At 42.6% G+C, this 21,702-nt stretch overlaps 1 protein-coding gene across 11 annotated transcripts in view; it reads left to right on the top strand.

Moving 5' to 3' along the window:
* Ldb2 (LIM domain binding 2) overlaps positions 1–21,702 on the top strand; it is a 345,604-nt gene that overhangs the window by 219,491 nt on the left and 104,411 nt on the right. The window lies entirely within an intron of this gene.

The raw sequence follows: 21,702 nt of genomic DNA, 5'->3' as shown, positions 1-21,702 counted from the left end.
CTTCACTTCATAGATCTCAACTGACTTAGAGACAGACCGACGGAGCTCACATCAGAGCCCCAGGTGCTCCCTGTGTGCTTTGAGGCAGTGGTGTAATTTCTTGTGGTGGTTTGAATGAGACATGTCTCTCATATGCTCATGTGATTGAATACTTGGTCCCCAGCCAGTGCTGCTGTTGTCTGGGGATGTGGTGTACCCGTGCTGGGAGAAGTTTGTCACTGGAGGTGAGCTTTGTGAGTTCATGCCTTCACTTTCCTTTTAGCTCAATCTGTGTTGGGTGATGAAGACCTGACCTTTCAACTTCCTGCTTTCACCATCTCAAGCCAAGCCTTATGGCCATTTTCTATTCTTCCTCCGAAACCATAAACCACAATAAACTTTTCTTCTCTCAGTTGCTTCCAGTCATCCATCTTTATCGAAGCAACAAAAAATTAACGGATAACACCCAGCAAATACAGGTATTCAATAATCTTATCTTTCCATAAGCACAGAGCTCAGAAATGAGCTTTGGCCAATCAGGCATCCACTGTAGGCCAGAAAGAGCCCAACAGTCACTCGTGATGTAAAAGGTACTCCAGAGGTTTTAATGGGGGATCCCATGAACCCCTCTGGCAACTGCAGAGACAAAGAATAGTTTGGGTACTAGCAGATGCTGACCAAAAGTGCAGTCCCGAGATTAGTAACCACATGCCTATGATGGATTATTACAATTTCCTATCGTGTAATTGCTTTTCTGTTTGACCAAAGGTACCTCATTTAATCTATTTCTAATTTGTTTGAACCTGTTAATTCTGGAAATGCATAAAATGAGGAAATTTTCTTAGGGAAATCTTTCTAGCTTCCTTCCCCAGTGAACATGCAGTTGAATTAATGCTGGGAAGACACTTGATAAACAGTAAAGCAATATACAAATGGGGGTCATTACTGTTATTGTGGATATTGATCTTTGGTCTGATTTCCCCTTAGGCTTCCTCAGCGTGCTGGGCATAGACATCCCACAGAGTATAATGGGTCTTGTGGAAGTTCAGAAGAAATGTCAGCGATGTAGAGATATTCTCATTTGGCTATTCACATTTCCCATCCTTTCCAACAAGAATTTCTCGTCAGGGGAATGTGCAGTCACTAAACCCTGGGCATTCAATGTCTGCTGACTTTTCACTGGAGCGTGGATACTGAGCTGTGCATTGTGGGTATTTAGCGGTCTCACTGGTCTCTACCCACGGTATGCCACCAGTAGCCCACTGGCAATCAAATCTTTGTGGAGGAGGAGCACACATGAACCTAGAGAAACCATGCAATTGGAAAGAAGGACCCACCCCCATTCAATTTTCATATACATTTAACACATATGTAGAGAGAGGGCACTAAGGAAACACAGTGGGAAGTTTCACACCCTTGCTCCATTTTAAAGTGACTTTGATCCCTGATCCCAGGTCAAAGTTAGGGCCAGTAGGGCTCACCTCGACCGTGGAGTTCTTGCTCTTATGACATTTATTAAGTACCTACAAGTGTTTTCAACTGGGTCCCAGTAAAACCTACATGTGCTAATGATATGGAAATCTGGAGTATTGTTTTTTAAAAAAGAAAAGATTGGCAGGACAGCCAGAACTCAATAATGAGAATTATATATATCTAGATTTTAAGTGAAGTTTTCCTGAAGTGGATTCTGAAGGGGGGGGGGGTGTAAGCAAATATACTAAACACACACACACATCCCTTTTGGAATTACAAACCTAACCTTCTGACCACAAACTCCAATCCTCAATAATGACGTGGGAAAGGATATAGTGGGGAAAGCAGGAGAGGGGAGGAAGTGATAGACCGGAGGAGGAGGGGAGGAGGGAAAATAGAAGAAGGAGGGAGGGAGGGGAAAGGGAAAAGGAAAGGAAAGGGGGAAGGGGAAGAAAATCAATTTTCTTCTCCACTTGGAGGAAGCTTCCTGTCTCCTCCATGGACAGGAGGAGCAAGGGTCGCTGTCATTTCACTGATTCTGGAAGCAGCACTGTGTAATTGGGATCTGCAGGTCCATTGGCAACATGACTTCTAACTCCGCCCCTCCTGATGTTAGGCTGAGCGTTGCTTGGCTCTCTGCTGCCTGTAATCTATCCATCTATCTGCTTTTGTGCTGGAGCTGCTGCCTAAACAGATTTTCTGTTTTTAATAAGGAGCAGGCAAGCCTTACAATCCTTCCCTGTAGTGTAGTTTGAAAAAGAGACTCGAACACAGTAAATAAGAGCCCAGTTTCCATGTAACCCTTTCTTGTCTTGTCTCCTAGACCCATCACAGACACATAAGCACCCCAGAACTCTGGGTAGAATCTCTGGATTCCCCTCCTTGCTGCCTTCTCTCTTGGGTGACCTAGCCAACAAACACTCTGGGTGCTGCAGTTTCATTCTGGAAATGAGCAATGTTAAGGTTCGCCTTGCAGACTCTGAGTCCAAACTGAACGCGTTTCTAATTTATCGCTTCTATTCATGGCTGGGTCTTTTCAAACTATTTGGTAGATCTTCCAGACCTTTGTTTTCCTCTGCTGGGAAAGTGGGAATGGTGATGGTCCCTGCAACATTGTGCTCCAACCCAGAAGTCTTGTTCCCCATACACCTGTCCACAGGGCAAACAGAAGATCTGCAACCTACACACCAGTAGACTCCAAGCAGCATTTGGGTCTGATTTTAGGTTTTTCAGAGAGACCAAAAAGATGCTGAATCACTAAATCAAAGCAAGGAAAATAATTCGGAGGGGAGGAGAGAAAGAGAAGAGGGGATGGGTGCTAGGAAAGGAGGAGGGATGGAAGCTCTTTTAGAGCCCAGTTTTGTCCCATGTAGAAAGCAGCGTTTGCTGCTCCTACCCTGGGCTTCCTTGTAGAAAGGCTTGGACAGATGGTCTATTGTGGCATCATATTCCCTTGTCAGCTCCCCAAGGCTCTTGCATAGTTCCAAAGAGCACTGTCCCAGCCTGCAATGAGGAAAGAGTTGGACTCTGATTCTCCCACTGGATCCCTCCTCACCAAGGAGCCGACCGTCTGCCTTCCGTGTTTGCAGATACCTCTGCTATCTATCTGATGCTCTCCAATTTGCCTTTGTTGATTGTTTGTTTCTCTTTCTTGTAAGGGAATTCTGAGATGGGTATTTTATTATGGATTTGCCTTACATGTCGGACTTCATTGAGTCTGAGCTGTGACCATGAAGGGAGTGCAGGAACTAACGAGCAGCTGCCCGTGTGTCTGTGGCCAGTGGAGTGAAGTAGAGTTTTGTATACAGTCTCATTTACCTTTCAGAGAAAATCTTGGGAACAGCTTTAACCATGGAAGGAACTCATAACAAACCAACAGGGACATGTAATATGAGGTGCCTCAAAATTGAGATTTGCAAGAACAGTTCTTCTAGGGCCCACCTGGCAGATGATGTCCACGTGACCAAATTCTCTTGAAGATATTCCTTGGTCTTAATATCCCCATGCCAAGTTTAAAGAAGAAACTGGAGACATTGAGTTTACGCTCCAAGCTCTTGCCTTTGTGCATGTTATTTTTAAGATGTTTTCACCAAGCACTTGAGTAATGATGTCACCCAGCTAAAGGTCTATCTCTGAATATGGCACGCAGGCTGCGGGTTCTACACAGTTCCCCACATACCAGCTGTAACCAATTCCTTTTCTCATATAGAAGCTTATCATAAATCAGGGGGCGGTGTCAGGGTTGTCGGTTCAAGATAATCTATGAACAGTCTTAACATACGACTTCAAGTTACGGACACTCAATAAATAACAGCCATTCCTTTGTTTATTGACTGGTGCTACATGCCAAGCATTCTCTTACTGAACACAAATTTAAGCTTATTTGATTACAACACAGTTGTTCAGATAAGTGCTGTTATTAAGACCATTTTGCAACAGAGACTATTATGGCATAGAATAGTTATGGGAATTTGCCCAAGGCTATGCAGTTATAATAAACTGAGACCAGCTGGATTTAGGCTGAGGTTCACAATCCTCAACTGTTTCTATATTTTATGTCATGTTGCTCTGTGAACTTGAATTGACTCTGTTCTTCTATGTAATAGAAAGTTAGCCTTGAACTAAAGGACTTGAACAATTGCTCTTAGTAAGCTTATGGAACTATCGCTATTAGTAAGCTAATTGTGGAGGTGTCACATATCACTTTGAGGCTACAGCATTGTGATACTGCCCTATAGAATTGTTTAAAATGATATTCGGCAAATACAGTAGAGGGGCTACATATTTGTGGTGTAGTAACCAAGACAACCAATTCCTGGTATAGGAGGTTCACAAAAGTGAGAAGTCTCAAAAGTCAGAAAAGGTGGTAGATAACAGGAATTATCTTGCATGTGATGGGGAGAAAGGTTGCGGAATGGACTCCCAGGCTACCCCTTTGCTTGGTGTAGCTTGTATCTATGAACTGCTCTGGACAAGGATTAGCTACAAGAACTGGCAAAGGTTGCCGGTGATGGGGAGCAACACAGCAGATTGCCGATCAGGCCCACATCATTTCTTCACCAGTAGCTTAGCAAAAAGCTTGCCAAGACTTGTCCAGAAAAGACCAGGTAGTAGATAATTCAAAATCTGTAGATCTATATGATTCTGCCATACATCCTCAACCCCAGCCCTGTGACACACAAGGAACTGTAGACAATTCTTAACTCCGTGTTCATGAAGGTGCTCCAGTTCAGATTTTGATAAGAATAGGTGAGGGGCCAGACCAATGAGCTAAACCTCCTCCCACTTACTGTTCTCTGATGCTGATCATGGCACAGGCAGAGTTAGTACACGGGCAGTATAAAATGCCTGGGAAAGAGAGTTGAATGAAATACAAATATGTTTGAGAAAGAAGAGGTTCATGATGCCGTCTGTGAGCCACAGCAGAACCAGGGATTAAATATCAGAAGTTATGATCATAGTTGGGTTAGAATTTGTGATCTGTCATTTGTTGTGACCTTAGACAAGTTATTCAAGTCAGTTAAGCCTTCTAAATCTCACACATGTGTCCTGTAAATACCAGACTTTCCTGTGTCTCCATGAAATGGCCAAAGATAAATTTATCAATGCAAAATTATTTTAAGTACAAGAAATAACATGTGTATACACACTTATATACTTACTTATACACCTATCCCTCTGTGTTTCTCATTTAGATTTGGACCAACATGGGTATTTACTGAAAGAAATTGATTTATAGCCTGGATACAGATTTTAGTTGACTTAACCCTGAGACAGAGAAGCCGTGTGTGTGATCCAGCTCTTCCAAAGGCAGCTGTGAACGTGTGCAGCAACTGAGAATATGTCTGAGGGGAAGGGACAGGATAAGGCCAGACCAAAGTAACCTGGGAGGACAAGCAGGACAGGAAGGTTGGAGGAAGGCTGGGATAAGTACCATCAGCTTCCCTTGTAAGCATCACCACCTGGAGGGTAGAATTCAAACCACAAAAACAGAGGAGTTCCTGAGAGAGAACCTCTCAACAGGAGAGCAGTGGACAGCTTCCAAGGAATACCTGTGTCCGGTGAGAGCTGGGTCTTCCTGGCACTGTTTTACCGGACTGTTTTCAAGTCAACTTTGACCATGACCCACATCAATGAACATATTTACAAGTGCCTCAATGCTTGACTACACAAAAGCACCTTAAAAGAACTTCTCTTTTCATAAGACTATTAATATACCATGTGATATACATTTTGATACCTTTCCCATATTTGATTCATTTAAGGTGCTGGTCATGATCCAGCAATTTGATTTTGTTAATCTAGTTTAATTTTAACAGTATTTGAAACACACTGTTATAAAAGGTTGTGTTGTCTCTTATGGAAGGTTCTGATGGGGTTATGGTGATAGAGATAATGGTGGTGGTGGTGATGTTGATAGAGATGAGGAGGTGGTGGTGCTAACACTAAATTGGAGAGTTGCTTTATATCAGGGTCTATTCTAAATTTCTTATTCATAGAGTATTTCAAAACTTCTCTGAACCTATATTGCCTAGTTTTTTTTTTGCATTTTCCGCAGTTTACCAGTTGTAGCTTCATTCCAGAATCACCTCTTAAAAACTTGCTATATCCTTGTGTACAGATGTTTCATTTTTTGTGTGTTTTTTTTTGTTGTTGTTGTGGGTTTTTGTTTTTGGCAAGGATACTCATTCCTGGTGGTGTAATATCTAACTATATATTTGCAGTGATGCTCAGGAGAGAAGAAAGAATAATAGTACACAAGATTGCATAGCTTGCGTCTTCTTGACCCCAGGGTGTGACAGTCCTTCAAACACTGTTCAAAAAGCCAGACAGGAGGGAAGGAGGGCAGATCTCAGTCCCAGTTGCTACAATGACTTGCTGTGTAACATGAACAATTCACTCTCTTTACATTTCCTCATGCCCTCTTTTACAAACTGAGCAGGGCACAAAGTGTCTGCTAAGGATTGTAACAGCAACAAGCTTCTAGGGAGGATAGCAGTTCACAATGCAGAAACGGAGTTCAGTGCTCTTCATCCTCAACAGGTGCCCACACTAAGAACTTGCATTGTTTTTTTTTCTTTCCACTTTGCTTTATTCACAAGAGAAAAATATTTACATGTGGACTCATTCCTAAATCACATCTAATTGCTCGTGTCATGTCTCCCGGTATTGTTGACTTTGTCATCTCTTCCTCCTCTAACAAGGAGCGCTGTTCCCTAAGCATGGCTTATCTGGAGCTATGAACTTGGAGGCAGAAGAATTCTAATTCTTTTCTCTTCTGTCCTTTTTTAAAAAAAGATTTATTTATTTATTTATTATGTATACAACATTCTGCCTCTATGTATGCCTGCAGGCCAGAGGAGGGCGCAAGATCTTAGTACAGATGGTTGTGAGCCACCTTGTGGTTGCTAGGAATTGAAGTCAGGACCTCTGGAGGAGCAGCCAGTGGTCTTAACCTCTGAGCCATCTCTCCAGCCCCCGTTTCTTCTGTCTTTTCATTACCTCTGTTTCTTTTTTCCTTCCTTTCTTCCTTCCTTCCTTCCTTCCTTCCTTTCTTCCTTCCTTCCTTATTGATCTATGGTTTTATTGAGACAGGGTCTTAATTCTATAGCCCGGTTTGTGCTGGTACTCCTTAATAGTTCAGGCTGGTCTCATATTAACAACAGTTCTTCTGCCTCAACCTCTCATGTCCTTTGCTTACAGGCATGGGCCACCATGGCTAAAGATATAATTCCTACTGTTTAAAAGAATAATAAAAAAGGCTTTGTCTACTTATTTGGTACCATATTCTGTGAACTACTTAGAATTCTTTCCTCATAGTCATCCCCATTTCATCACTGAGGAAAGTGGGAGTCAGTAGTAGACCAAACACAGCCAAAATAAATTCACAAATATAAGGGGTTTTGCAGATTGTTGAGCACAGAGTAGGTGCTGAAAAATAACAAATCTACAAAACAAAGAACATATAGATGGACTAGCATCTTCTTGGATGAGTGAAGCCAGCAAGCTCACAGGGGTCAGGAGACAGTCCTCCTCTTATGCTCATAAATTTTAAAAAAGGACAAAATTCATTTCCATGTCTTTCTGAGTACAGAGCTTTTTCTGCTTATCATTTTATAAACCCTTGAGTAGGAAGCCTGAAATAAAGAGGAATATGAGAAATATCACATGACAGCATCTGCCAGGTCACCAGATGCAAGGAATGAAGCGAGGAGTAAGGTGATACCAGAAACTCTGTCGAGTGTCTAGACACCTTTATGGAGGGGTGGCCAGGAGAAAAGAGGAGGTGAAAAGGAGAAGTTAAGGACAGCCCACTCCAAGGTGCTAGGACTCTTAGGCAAATAGGAGCGAAAGTATCTCCTGGGTACTGTCCTTGTGTGTATTGATGGCTATGCCCTATGCTAATAACTGACTTTCTTTTGCTCCTCTGTAAGCTTTTGGAAACCTCATCCTCCATGAAGGCTAGATTGTCCAAAAGCAGAGCCTTGGAGTGAACTCTTGGCCTTCTACCTCCTGCCATCGCTTGAGTGTTCCATAGAATCAATGTACCCAAAGGATGCAGTGTGCAAGGCCACTCTTGGGAAAGTGCAGGCACCTGTTTTCTTTAACCCATGAGAAGGAGACTTTGCCTGTCTAACCCAGCACTTTTATCGACAAACTTCAAAGTGGCCTTAAGTCGTCCTCAGCTCAACTCTCCATATACAGTTTTTTCGGGGAAGAACCCTATATCCCCTACATGAGTCAAGCTCACAAATAGAAGAAATTGAGCAATTGTGGGTTTCCTATGGTTGAAATCCATCCCAAACCCAACATTTCCCTTCTCCCCTTGCATGCTCCAATGATGCAGAAGTTGAAGACTGTCAACAGAGACCCGTTGGGGCTCTGAGATGTCCCAGGACTGCTGGGGACTTGTTTAGAGGTTCCACCCCCCTCCCTCAGTGTCTTCACTCCTAAAGTGGTCATAATAATGTCTGTTATCCAGTAGCTTCTCAAAAGGATGACACAGCCTCTCTCACTTCTGAAAGATGACCTGAGAGACAGCAGCTTAGGAATGCAGCCCAAGTTTTGGCTCCTGGCAAGAGGTCTGTTCATGTTGATTTCCCCTCTTTTCCGGGCTGAAAGCTGCACCCAGTCCTGAAAAGCCATGGGGGGATGCATAGGCATTTCAGATCTCCAGAGAACAGCCATTTGGGCCATACCTAGAGCTGGTGGCGGTCTTAGCTATGACACCGTGTTGTCCCTGCTTCTGGGAATTACCTGACAAATCTGTCACCTTCTCTGTGCTTCCCTTGTACCTTCTATGTAGTGACGGTCTTCCCCCAGCAGATAGATACAGTATTCAGGAGATTAGCTTGGGGTTCAGGGAGCTTCCATATGCCTCTTCTCCACCTATTCCTTGCATCCCAAAGGGAGTTCCACAGCCACACACTGTGGATGGAATAAGGTCCTTCTCTTTGCCTTACCACCACCACATTCAAAAAAGAAAAAGAGAGAGAGGGAGAGGGAGAGGGAGAGGGAGAGAGAGAGAGAGAGAGAGAGAGAGAAAAGAAAGGAAAATAGACAGACAATGGAGCTCTATAAGAAAACAACAGCTGCCTGTTCTGTCCTAGTCAAGTGAGAGGGAGAGATGCCAGCGCTGCTCTTGGACTGGCCTGCATCCAGGATTTTGCTCTTTGAGTGCCCAGGAGCTCTCCATGTTTTGGATTTTTGCAAAACATTGTAGATTTTCTCTCCAAGGGCCTGTCTCCATCAAACAGTTCCTTAACAGTAGGTAACAGGAGGGGAGCCACAGACAGCATGGAGCCAGGCCTTCAGAGGGCATCCACGAAGTCAGAAGACCTCAGAGCCTTGATTTTTCTCTTAACAGGAGGCAAGGCTCAGGGAATCAGTAGAGAAGGACTTCTTGAAATGGCAGGAAGCCATTTTCATTTGTATATACTCTGTTTGCAGCAGCAGCCTGGTTGTCCCAGAGCATGGGAGAACAGGAGGGGAGAGTCCGTTGTCTTTGTGGGGCTGCAGTTAGAGGGACAGCTACAGGCACCGGAGGTCACTGCTGTCCTCCATGCTGTTCCCGTTACCTTCTGGCTCCACCCTGAGAGGCTTCCCCGGCCACAGCTGGGCTTAGTGAAGTTTCAGGGCCTCGTTATTTCTCCATATGAGCCAGAGCAAGCAAAGTAAAAACACCTGTAAGCTACTGTACAGCACAGGCTCGCCGTGAGGATTGTGATAAAAAGGCTGTCTCGTTTTCTTGCCTGCTAGCTCCACATTTACATGGCTTGTTTACTTTATGGTGGATACCAAAACACTGACCAAAAACTTGGCTGTTTAAAGTCGAAGAAACGAACTCTTTCCCAATTCTAGGGACCAGAAGATTAAAAGTAAGATGTCAACGGGATAGGTCCAGCCTTTCCAGGATTCTAAGGAAAACTCTGCCCCTTGCCTCCCTGCCAGCTCCTGGTGGCCAGATGCTGACAGGCTTGGTGTGCCTTGTGTCACATGACCACTGCCTCTGTCTTCACATGACCCCCTTTCCTGGATCTGATTTCCTTTCTTTCCATTTATAAGGATGTCCCTGTAGTGATATATTATTTTATTTTGATAAATAAATCTTGCCTGAAGACCGGAGGCAAAGCTAAAGCCACTAGAGGTCAGGTAATGGTGACGTACACCTTTAATCCCAGGATTTGGGAGACAGAGGCAGATGGAACTCTGTGAGTTCAAGGCTACTCTGGGCTACACAAGATCAGTACAGAGACAAATCCAGGTAGTGGTGGCTCATACCTTTAATCTCAGTCCTAGGGAGTCACACACCTTTAATCCCAGCACTGAAGGGAATATAAAATGGGAAGAGAAGGATATTAGGCTGCTTAGTCTATGGTCACCCAGTCCTGGAAGAGGTAGTACTCCTCTAGTGGCTTGGCTGCCTTACTTTTCTGGTGTTTGGGTTGAGCCCCAATTTCTGTCTCTGTTTTTTTTTTTTCTTGTACTACAGATTTCTATACATTTACAACTCACCCGACTCTAAAGTCATGTCATTTTGGGACCCTTCTATCTTATATCTTCACTACCCACTCGGTTGGTTTAAGTTTATACTTGAAAGCTCCAGGTAAATTTATCATTTGGGGGGCTACTATTATAACCCAGTGCCCCCTCCTACACTACTTAAGTGCCTGCATAATGCTACCCACATCTATTTTCCCATTCTAACCAGCCTTCAGCCTCTGAAATTTCCAACATGGTCTCAGTGTAGTTACTAGATTACCTGCTGCTCTACCACAGCCAAACCTGAATTAGCTCCATCTCTTATCCAGCCCAGGCTCAACTCAGGCTGGAGGCAGAAGGAAAGTTCTGTTCTTCCTGATCGTTTTAGCTCTCCTTTCCTTCCCCACTTTCACAATGTAGCTGCTGTTTCCTTCCTTGCTGGAGTCTAAGGGATGAGGTAGGAACGACAGGCTAGACCTTGTTGATTGGGTGCCTGGAAAATATTTGAAGTGGGTACTCCATCGAGGTCCCGATAGTGGGAATGCTAGGTTCTTCCTCTCATAGGGAAGTCTGGAGGTCCCTGTCCATAATATGGGTTCCTCTTCTTTCTCTTGTATTTCCCTTGATCTGAGAATGATGTCGCTGGTTCCTAGACCCTGGAATCCCCCAGTGCTCTGCTCTCTCTCTTCTTTTCTGGGTCTCAAAATCCACGTAACCCATCCTGGCCCCACAATCCATAGGCTGCAGGCTCAGTCTAGCAAACCATCCCTCTTCTGAATGGCTACACTTCAGACATTCATCTTCCTATGCCTGTTCCCTGGGCTTATAGTTTACCATCTTTAAGTTAGTCAGATATGGGATTTTCCCTAATGCCCTGCATCTTCTCATTCCCAGACACATACTTCAATAATCTCTGTGTCACAGTAAAGCCTTCATTGGAAAGTGCAGTGGGTAGGTTGTCGGAAAAGATGGGTACCCCATAGACAAGGCTCTTTCATCTCCTACTCCTGCACTCACCTCTTCCTTCTCTAATTGTTCTGGTTGCTTTAGCTTTTTGCCGGAAGCTGTGTCCATCTCTCTGTGGTGGCAGTAATTTCAATGTCACCTCCAGAAGCTTCTGTTGAAACCTAAATGCAACTTGGAAAGATGGTACGGTCAGGCCTTTCAGTGATGAGCTCATGAGAGCTGCATTGCCTACTTTTCTGTGACTGTGATAAAAAATACCCTGACCAGAAGCAGCTGAAGGAAGGAAGGGATTATTTTGGTTTATTCCCGATCGACAGAGTTCATAACGGCAGGGAAGGTATGCCACAGTGACCGCCAGCAGCAGGAAACAGTCTAGTCACATTCTCATCCACACAGAGGAACCAGAACAGGAAGTGAGTCGAGCTTGTAAACTCTGAAAGCTGGTACCCAATGATAAACTCTGTCCAGCAAGGATCCGCCTCCTAAAGCATCTATTACCTCTCAAAACCAGGGGACCAAGTGTTCAGATTTATGAGCCTGAGGTAGGGGAAGGACTTTATAATTTAAAGCATTTCAAGAACACAGCCACTATGATAGATCAAAGTCAGCTTGATTACAGGATAATGTCATTCTAGTGATGGTGGGAGGCAGGGAAGCAATTGGAGGCATCAAGCTTAAGAGTGCTAATCCTGATCATGAGTGCTCCATATCATCCTTATATGAACTGTGGCTGAGAGTGGGTTCAGACATTCAGACCACAAGGCCTACTTTGGTCAATGCCCATCTTCTCTCTCACACTCTCTTTATAAAAATGTATTGTCGCTTTGCCTTTTAATCCTCTAGGTCTCTACCAAGCATGCTGTGGGGAAACTGAAGAGTTTGACCATCTTTATAATTGCTTGAGAGTTCAGCTCTATCAATTTGATATTATGGGAAGTTCAGTTATATTATTAAGACTAAACTCCATAAACCAAGACATAGCTAATTTGGCATGTTTGGTGGTTAAGTTTGACTGTCAACTTGATGGAATTTAGAATCACCATGGACATAAATTTCTCAGCACTTCTCTGAGGAAAAAAATCTAGATATGTCAAAGCAGGAAGCTCCACTCTAAATGTAGGAGGTACCATTGGATGGACTTGGGTCTCAGACTGAATAAGAGAGAAAGAAAGCTGAGAACAGTTATTCCTCACTCCCTGTTTCTTAGTTGTGGACATAGTATGAGAAGATGCTTCCAATTCTTCTGCTGTGACTTCCTCCTCATGATGAACTACATCCTGCCATCATGACGCCTCCAACTGAATGGACCGTGGTGCTTCCTTCTTAAAGTTACAGGCATTATCTTTGGAATACACCAGTCCCACATATTACATATGGCCATAACGTTCAGGTGTCATTGGAATGATAGTCACTATTTACTCATGACTGTGATGGACTGAATGGGAGAATCAGACTATAGTGTTCTGAAGCCAGATGCAAACATTCAGGAGTGCCAGTTGAGACCTGTTATTCATGACTGTACTCAGGGACAACACAGTGAAATTCTTGAAATCAGTGTGACTGTAGTATTTACACCACACAAATTGGTGAGCCCTAGAAAAGCAGGGTGGTTTTGTCCAAAGAGGCAGTGGTTGAGTAGATACCAGCATGCTACCAAAAGCATAATAGTGATTTTTTTTCCCTTCTAACTTCCATTTTGGATGCTAATTTGTGTGAAAGCCAGCCATTTAGTATCTCCACTCCTCTGTGGAAGAGTCCACATATTTTTAAGGGAAGCTGTGGGGAGCAAGAATGCACACAAAAGAAGTGCTTTGAGCTTGCTAAACACGTGGCTTTCCTTTACGTAGTCATTGACCCTACAAAGCAAACAGTAAGAGGGGTTTCATGACTCTTTCAGGCTCTAGCAAAAATCACTATCAGGTCTCACAGGGAGGTGTGCTCTTTTCTGTTTGTAATTGTAATACTCCAAATGATCTGTTTAGCATGGAAAATAAAATCATGCAGCAAATAAACTGTCACCTGTCTTGCTGATTGCTCTAACTGGGTGATATATTTTCACCTAATGTCATCTTACAGAAGCCACATGGGTGGGGAGCGGGGTTGGGCTTTTCCAAGGGCAGCAAGAAAAGAACAAGGTCTCTAACATTTATTTTTAGTATATTTTGTGCTTCCTTTTGCGCAAAGCTTTTTGTTGTTGTTGTTGTTATTTTATCATTTATCAAAGGATTACTGAGCATCTTCTCTAGTGGGATTGTGGCAAACATTCAGAAGGTATCATTTCCCAGAACTATGGCTGAATGTGGCGAAGTGCCTGGGTCCCTCACTCTTACTGAATGAATGTGCACAACTGGGGAATGGCCTGCGTGGAGGGACAATCAAGCTCTTCCAGGATAAACTGTAAAGAGATAATTTAGAAGAAAAATTTGCATAAAATTAGTACAGCATTTCCTATCTGTCAGCCTGTTCCTTTATGCTTTTACTTTTTAGGAAGGATAAATAAATGATTAGAAGATGGGAATGGAATGCAAAGTTTATTACAGACTTCTTTTGGCTTTAGGCTAGATTCGGTGCAGGTACCTTGCATGAATAAGTGTTACCTGCCCCTGTAAACATCTCAGAGAGGAGGAGCCTATTAACTCAGCGTCTTGTGCAGTCCATATGCTCCTGCTGGCTTCACGGGCTCACCTAAATCCTCTGCCTCTCATTTTCTTCTTTGAGTTCTCATTCCCAGCCATTCACTTTTTCCTCTGGTCATTGATGGAGGGTTTACTTCGAGCTGAATCAGTCATTCTCAACTCTGTAGAGGATTTTTGTTTTTCATTCTGACATCTGAGCTCTAATTCCTGGAGAATAACAAAACTTATTTAAGTCATGGCCAAGGGCATCTGTAGTGATAATAGTGATGATGTTGTTATAAAAATGGTTAGCGGGCATAGCCAATGCTCTTCTGTCTTCATATATGACCTCTCTGAATCATTCCAACAACCTGGTGGGACAATAGAAAATCATCCCCATTGGAAATGAGAAAATGAAAGCATGGGGAGGACAGCAGCTTGTTCAAGACCCATAGATAGTAAGGAGCTAATATGTGAAAGTTCCTGTTTTCCCTTATCCAGGAAGGCTGCTGTTTATTTCTAAAGCTGTATACCTTAGAATACTATATATCTGGTATATCTTAGAAGATGGCTGGTTCTCCAAAACCCACTTTATTCTTTCCTTTTATTTCTGTATTTTGCTGTCCAGCCGTGGAGACAGATACATTAAACACACATGTAGACAAAGTACTATGAACGAGAATAAAATTTAGAGTGGTAAAGGGTAGCAGTTCTTCCTGGGAAAGGGCGGAGTATCTTTACTTCTAAAATCAGAAATCTACTTAAGAAATCTTCCAGGGAATCAAGTTGAAACCCCCGAAATCCTGATTACTGGTGAGGACACTCCTCGTCAGCCTGGGTCGTACAATAGGTACTCTTGGATGGTGTGAGTCAAGCACAGGATCAGATGCCATTTAGTTCTAGTGAATGTATGCATTCCCTTTTCCAACCCAGGCATTGCTGATCACTGCTCACCCAATGGGGAGTAACTGCTGCAGCAATGAGATTATGAATCTGAAACATCCTTGGCTCTACAGTGAGATTCTGTCTCAAAAACAAAACAAAACAAAATCAACAACAATCAAAACAGTCAAAAACCACAATAAAGGTGGGAGAGAGTAGAATTGATTTATTAAGAATATAAGGTCATGGTGTCTTCTCGTTTGTGTTTGTTCTGGATATAATGTAGCAATGATGGTGACGGAAGGTTCCTTTTCTTCTGATGTCCATTGTGCCATGGGACTGAGCTACTATCTTGTGAAGTTGGATGTGTTCCCTCTACCTCATTTATAATAAAGACAGTGAGCTGCAGTACACTTATGTGTCTTGCTTAAGGACATTTGGTGGTTGGTGCACAATTTAGCCCTTGAGATTGGCCTTCCAAATTCTGTACGTTTTCCTGTAATATTGGGGCTATTATCAATGCTCAACTACAGAACAAAAGGCAAGATATGAGCACCAGGGTTCTGTGTGAGAGGGCTGCACAACCGTTCTGTTTTCAGGCTGTCGTCTGTCGACCTTTCTCTTTTCCTCGTGGTATACCAGTGGTACTTTCCTCTACCTACTAAAACCATGACAACCAAGAACATCTTCCAAGACTTTGCTAATTGTACTCTGAGAAGCGAAATTGTTCCGTGTTGAGATCTATGGGTCCGAAGATTCTGTGAAACAATAAAGTTTTATTGCATTTTGATTACTTGTTTTTAATGAGAGTACTGAACAAAGAAAAGCCTGGTCAGAATTACAGAGCAAGAGGTTTGTGGGCAGAAGACAGAGCCAGGCAAACGCAGTCATTCCAGCAGTCTGGTTCAGTTTTTTTTTTTTTTTAATTTTCTTGAGCCTTTATTTCTGTCCACTTAAGTTTTTGATAAGGTGTATTACATTGTAGTTTGTTTATGTGTATGTAATACACACACACACATACACATACTCACACACAATCTTTCCTGCAGGAATGTTTAAATCTCCCCTCCTGCCTGCTTAAAATCAAAACAAGCAGAATAAGTTAATTAAAAACAAATTAAAAGTTAGGATACTTTGGTCTTTGACTCACAAGCAACATTCATTTTCTCCCCAACAGATGAACATTTAAATTCAGGGAAAGTAGAGGATTAAAGCCTAATAAAATGTTATATAAACTCTTAAGTCATGTTGACTTCAATCGTGAGATCATGCCAAGAAAGTTAATGGAGCCAGCTCCAGGGACGACGACCCTGGTGATTTATCCACCTCTGTGCACTTCTAACCAGAAACACATGTCTGCAAAATGAGCCTTTGCAAACCAGAGTGTAAGATCAAACCACCAAGTTGTATGGCAGGCCTGCTCTGTGCCTGTGACTTTTGTACTGAAGGGCAATCTTCCTTACATGCCTGCAAGACTGTACCGTGGAAAGGCAGGAAGTCTGACATGGGCAGGAATGTGTATTTCTGTGGAGAATATTCTCCAGGGGGTGCTGCTGTTCACCTTTCAAAGGGACCCTTTGAATCAGGGTCCATTTGAGGATCTCTCGGTGAAAGAACTGCTTTGTTTGGTTCTGGTGGATTGTTTGATGTTTAAGAGTCAGTCTAGAGTATATAATGAGAAGACTGCTCATTGTGTGGTGATAATCAGGAGCTCTGACTTTTAGTCAGTACCTTGTTGGCTATCTGGGAATGTCATCTCTAGAAAACTCTTTAATCTTTCTCAGTCCTATTCTTCTTTACTACAAATGGAGTTAGATGCCGCCCCCACCTCCATGGAGGCCAGGAAGATGTAGAGAAACAATGGTGCCTCCTCTGTGTAGGGCTGGTGTCCAAGTAGATCAGAATCTGGTCACCTGGTAGACCAGATGTAGTGCCCACTGTTTGCTCTGCACAGTGTTTTCAGACACCGTGAGCTAACTGCCAATACTCAAAACTTGGGAGGTTTCAAATAAAGACCTACGTATTAGCCTATAGGGGAAACCAGTTCTTCAATATTGGACTCTTGTAGCTAGGGAGTTCTTCCCATCCTCCAACTTGCATTTTTCTTGATGTATACATCTGGCTTGCCTTTCTCATTCATGCTATTTATCTGATATGTTTAGAGCTGAGGGTTTGGGCCAGATTGCACATACCCAGTTATAGCAATTGGTGCAGTTGAGGCTCTAAGGATGCTAAGGCCTAGTGGTATCCACTCTGCCTTCAATAAATTCACCACCTTATTAAGGGCTTATTGTAAGTGATGATTTCAATTTAGGAGGAAATTATTGAATTCCTCCTGTAAACCTGGCACTGAAGGAACAAACTTAATGAGATATATCCCTGCCCAAGAGGAACCAACCCTGCTGACCTCTTCAATCCTATTGATTGGATTGGAGTTTCTCTATTTCTGTTTCCAGCCCACGTTGAGACTCACAATATCATTAACCTTTTATTTTCTGTTTATGATACCATCAAGTTGAGCCCCAATTTTTTGCTGTATCTTGTTTTCAATGTACTTATTACATAAAGTAGTTGCAATGACTTTGCTGATGATAAATTCCATCTTTTTGTAACTTTGAAGAAAAAACAAACAGAAGTCAGGTTGCTTTTTATTTCCTATAAAGAGGTAAAGAGCTTCTTCTTCTTCTTCTTCTTCTTCTTCTTCTTCTTCTTCTTCTTCTTCTTCTTCTTCTCTCAGGCTTCTCAGTACTCAGCCTAGTACCTGTCATCATGGGTGTCAAGTAGTGGATGTCTACTAATGTCGATGCAGAAATGAATAATGTCAGATAAAATTCAAAAAATCAACTTCAACTTTCTTCTCTCCCACACCTTTCAGTTTAGCTACTCAACTATTATATATGTAGTGGGGGAAAGAGTTGTAGATCAAGATAATGAATTCAAAGCCCTGATATGGAAATTAGCATATTTCATGAACTAGCAGGCAGGCCTAAGTGGACCCTGGAGGGGAGAAAAGTGAGTGGTAAGGACAACAGTGTCCAGTCCGGTAAAACCTTGTAGGTTGTGTGTTATCCGTGGCTGATGAGAATGAAATCAGGTTTCCATCTTGAGAAGTGTGTGAAGAATGTACGGCCAGGAGTCAAGGCTAAGTCTCAGAGACCCATCATACAGAGCAAGCGGGAAGCGGTGGGCAATGGCCGTAGAGTAACTGGCAGCTGATGCAGATTCCAGATGGATTAGAAGTTTGAGCATCTGTTGGCGCCATGACAGCAGCCAACAGCTATGTAATGCCAACCACATGCACGGTTTCAAATTTTCTAGCAATCCCATTCTAGGAACCGTATTTTCTAGCAGCAACATGTTTGTTTTTGGTGTTGAAAAGAAATGTCTATTCCAAATTACTGTGTATTTTCTGAAAATATCTCTTTATATTGTCTACTTTATTACTTTAACATCTTTTTTTAACACAACAAACAGCTTTGTTTTGTTATGCTGCAGGAAATTGCAATTGACATTCCTCCTGAATCTGTGATATTTCTTCTAATCTTTTCAATTAACTTTTCCTGTTGTAGAACTGGCTACATCAGTGCTACCGAAGATTTTTAAAATCTGTCTGCAATTATTTTGGTAGAAGCCAATTTAATAATTCATTTTAATTCCAGCCCATATTTATTTATTTATGCGTGGGGAGAGTGTGTGAACACACATGTGCACAGGCCTCACACACCACAAGGCAAGTGTGATTGTCAGAGGACAACACACTGGTGTCTCTTCTTCCCCTATACCATATGGATTCCAGGCATTAAGCTGAGTTCATCATGTTTGGCAGCAAGCAGTTTTTGCTGCCTAGCCATTGTAGCCGTCTACATTTCATAATTTACAATTAGAATCATCGTTTCCATTAGCTGGCTTATGTAGGTGTTCCTGTAGTCTCTTCTATCCATATGAAATGTTTAAGTAACCACACTGCAGTAATGTATAGCATAAAGTCACAAAACACTTTAAGCTCGATAAATACCTGATGACAGACATGCGCCAAGATGTGCAAAAATTGCCAATGTGTTCACTAAATATATCAGTTATTCTTGCATAGCTGAGACCATAATACCTGTCTGAATGACCTAAAGGAGGAAAGGGTATTTTCTCCAATTTCTTCAGGGGCTTTCAGTCTCTCAAGGCAGGAAAGACGTGGCTGAGTTCTCAGCAGTGTGCTCTCCTGGAGGCTGTTCAGGTCATAGCAAACCAACAAGCAGAATGAGCTCTAGAAACCAGAGGCAGAGTATAAACATCTGAGCCAAGTCCCCAAGTGACCTGCTCTTACAACTAGATCCTACCCCCTAAGAGTTCCACGCCTTCCTATACACCATCACAATACAGCTAGACAACACACAGCAAAAGACCCAAAGAACACGGTTCAGATCAAACCATGTACACACATAATACTACCCTGTGCTATATAACAGTTCAATAGAAACATAATCTTGAAATAAAATAAAGGTGAATTTGGTGTAGCCATGTTTTGAGCCGCTTCAGTTTTTAAATCCATTTTGTAGGGGTTAAAATGAACTAAGATTTGAAATTCAGTTCCTCTTTGTTAATAAGCTACACTGTCAATGCTCCGTGCTCAGAAGGAGCTGGTGGCTGCTTCACTTGATCTGCGCAGCTCCAGTGGAAGTTAGCACTGAGCATTCTTGCCTGGGATGGGACTCCCCGAGCCAGTTCCGACCAGTGCAGGAGTTTGGGATGAGTTCTAAATACCCCCCTGTCCTTCCTCCTCCTTGCTCTTACATTCTGATCTATTTAAAACTAAAATGATCTTAAAGCTGTCAGAGAAGAAATAAGTCATTATAAAGCCCAACCATTAGAAAGCCTTACTCCATTTTTAAAACATGCTTCCTTGAAGAACAGCCAACATTTTCTTTAAGAAAAGGAAACAATCCATTTGACTTAGAAAAATTAGTTCATCTATACATGTGACGTTTTAAGCTTCTGGGCTTTAAATCTGCACGTCCATAGAGCCAGCAGTACTGAGAGGCCCAAGTCTGGCTGCCAGCCATTGTCATTGTCATTGCACTATGGCACTGGGACAATAGTACCACAACTAGGCTTAATGTGCTAATTTCTGTGTAAAATGCTCTAATATTGTTCTGTTTGACAATGGTTGTTTCTGCCATTAAACAAATAATCCCGATAAAAGCTTCTGATATTTGGTAGACCTGAGAACTCCCTGGAGCACAAGAGTCCAGCTTTAAAATCTATCTGCTTGGGGAGCGACGCTCACTAATGGACCATGTGATGATGGAGTCGCTGCTGACTACCACACGCATTCTGCCATATTCATGCACGCCCGTCCTTGCACATCCACGCCGTGGTTTTTTTTTTTCACCAGCCACTTTCGGCTGCTTAAACTCTGATCCCTCCAGTCACCCTAATGGGCGTCCAGACCTTCCATCAGTGCCCCTTGTCCTTGGGGAGCACTTTGAAGCAAGAGGAGACCCCTTCATGTCCGTACAACTTCAGACTTCAAGAAAGATCAACCTTGACTTCCCACTGCTCATGGAAGACCCTCTGCCCCCTCGTCCCCTGTGGCTAGTGTCACAAATATTAATGCGACATTTCCCCACGCTGGGCTCAGAATGGTCTCTTTTAATTAAAATATGGATCTGCTTTTTCAAATGCATTTTTAGATTTCTGCATGGGGAGAAGTGCTGCTCCTGCCGAGTGCAATTTTAGTTTGTGCAAACTAGGTGCAGATTCCATTCGGTTCTCTTTGAAGTTGCAGTACGTCCTGAAACCCTGGGATGATTTTTTTTTTTTGTATTTTTTGCTGCTTTTATATTCTCAATGGCTTCCTGGATATTAGGGGAGAGCTTTCATGTGTTCATTCACAACTTGGGGTTTCTGAACATTTTTTGGATAAATAGTAAAGGAAGCCAAATTGAATCAAAGTTAAAGTGAATCAAATAGGCCCTAAATAAAAATTTAAAGGAATGTTTAATATTTATTGTTATTAGCCAAGACTATTCTACCCTGGTTCTCATGCCAGGAAGTCACAAACTTCTCTTGAGGAAGCGACATCTATGTAGATCTGTGTATGCACATGGAAAGAGGGCCTAAACTCTCTCCCTGAAGATAGCTAGCAAGTACTGGTGAAAGAAATCTCCTTGCTTGACTTTTCCTCACTTTTTAAATGGACTATGTCTTTCTTGGCTTTCACAACGCCTCCCTGGGCTGCACTTGGGTGTGAGTGTTGGCATTTCCATCACACTTTGTGTCATCTCCTCATGCATACGCTCGCTTCTTACATGGAGTGATTGTATCCAACAAGCCTGCCATGATACCAGGGGCCAGGATTGCCCAGTGTGTCTCTAGTGCCCTCACTTTCCTTCATTTTATCTGCTTACCCCCTCCACATTTCTCATGGGGTGAGGTGCTTACAACCGCCTGTTCTGCATAAATGGACAAAACAGGAATTTGGAAGTTTTAAACGCTGATAACAAATTCTAATCTAATTTTCAAATATGTAGAGACTCGGCTCCCCTGGAGATGTGTCCACTATGCCTCCTTCTTGCCTTATTCCCTACATTCTCACATTCAGAGATTTACCTAAACTAAACTTCACACAGCGGCTTGGCTTCCAGTTTTGGTCCTTTAAAGAATAAGTTGTTTGTAGATTTCAACCTTTGTATCTGTGATCACTTTATGATGATCAATGTGCTTCCTATGCCTTCTTTAAAAACAGAGTAATGTTCTGTGTCCTTTCTAGATGTATCTGTAATTCATTCTGAAAAGCTAAGGAAGGAAACTA

This window comes from Microtus oregoni, unplaced genomic scaffold, assembly GCF_018167655.1.
Source record: "Microtus oregoni isolate MIOR12 unplaced genomic scaffold, Mior012 000049F_ref0000343, whole genome shotgun sequence".
Classification (NCBI taxonomy): domain Eukaryota; kingdom Metazoa; phylum Chordata; class Mammalia; order Rodentia; family Cricetidae; genus Microtus; species Microtus oregoni.
The sequence above is the reverse complement of the archived record's forward strand: the minus strand, read 5'-3'. Positions and strand labels throughout refer to the sequence as shown.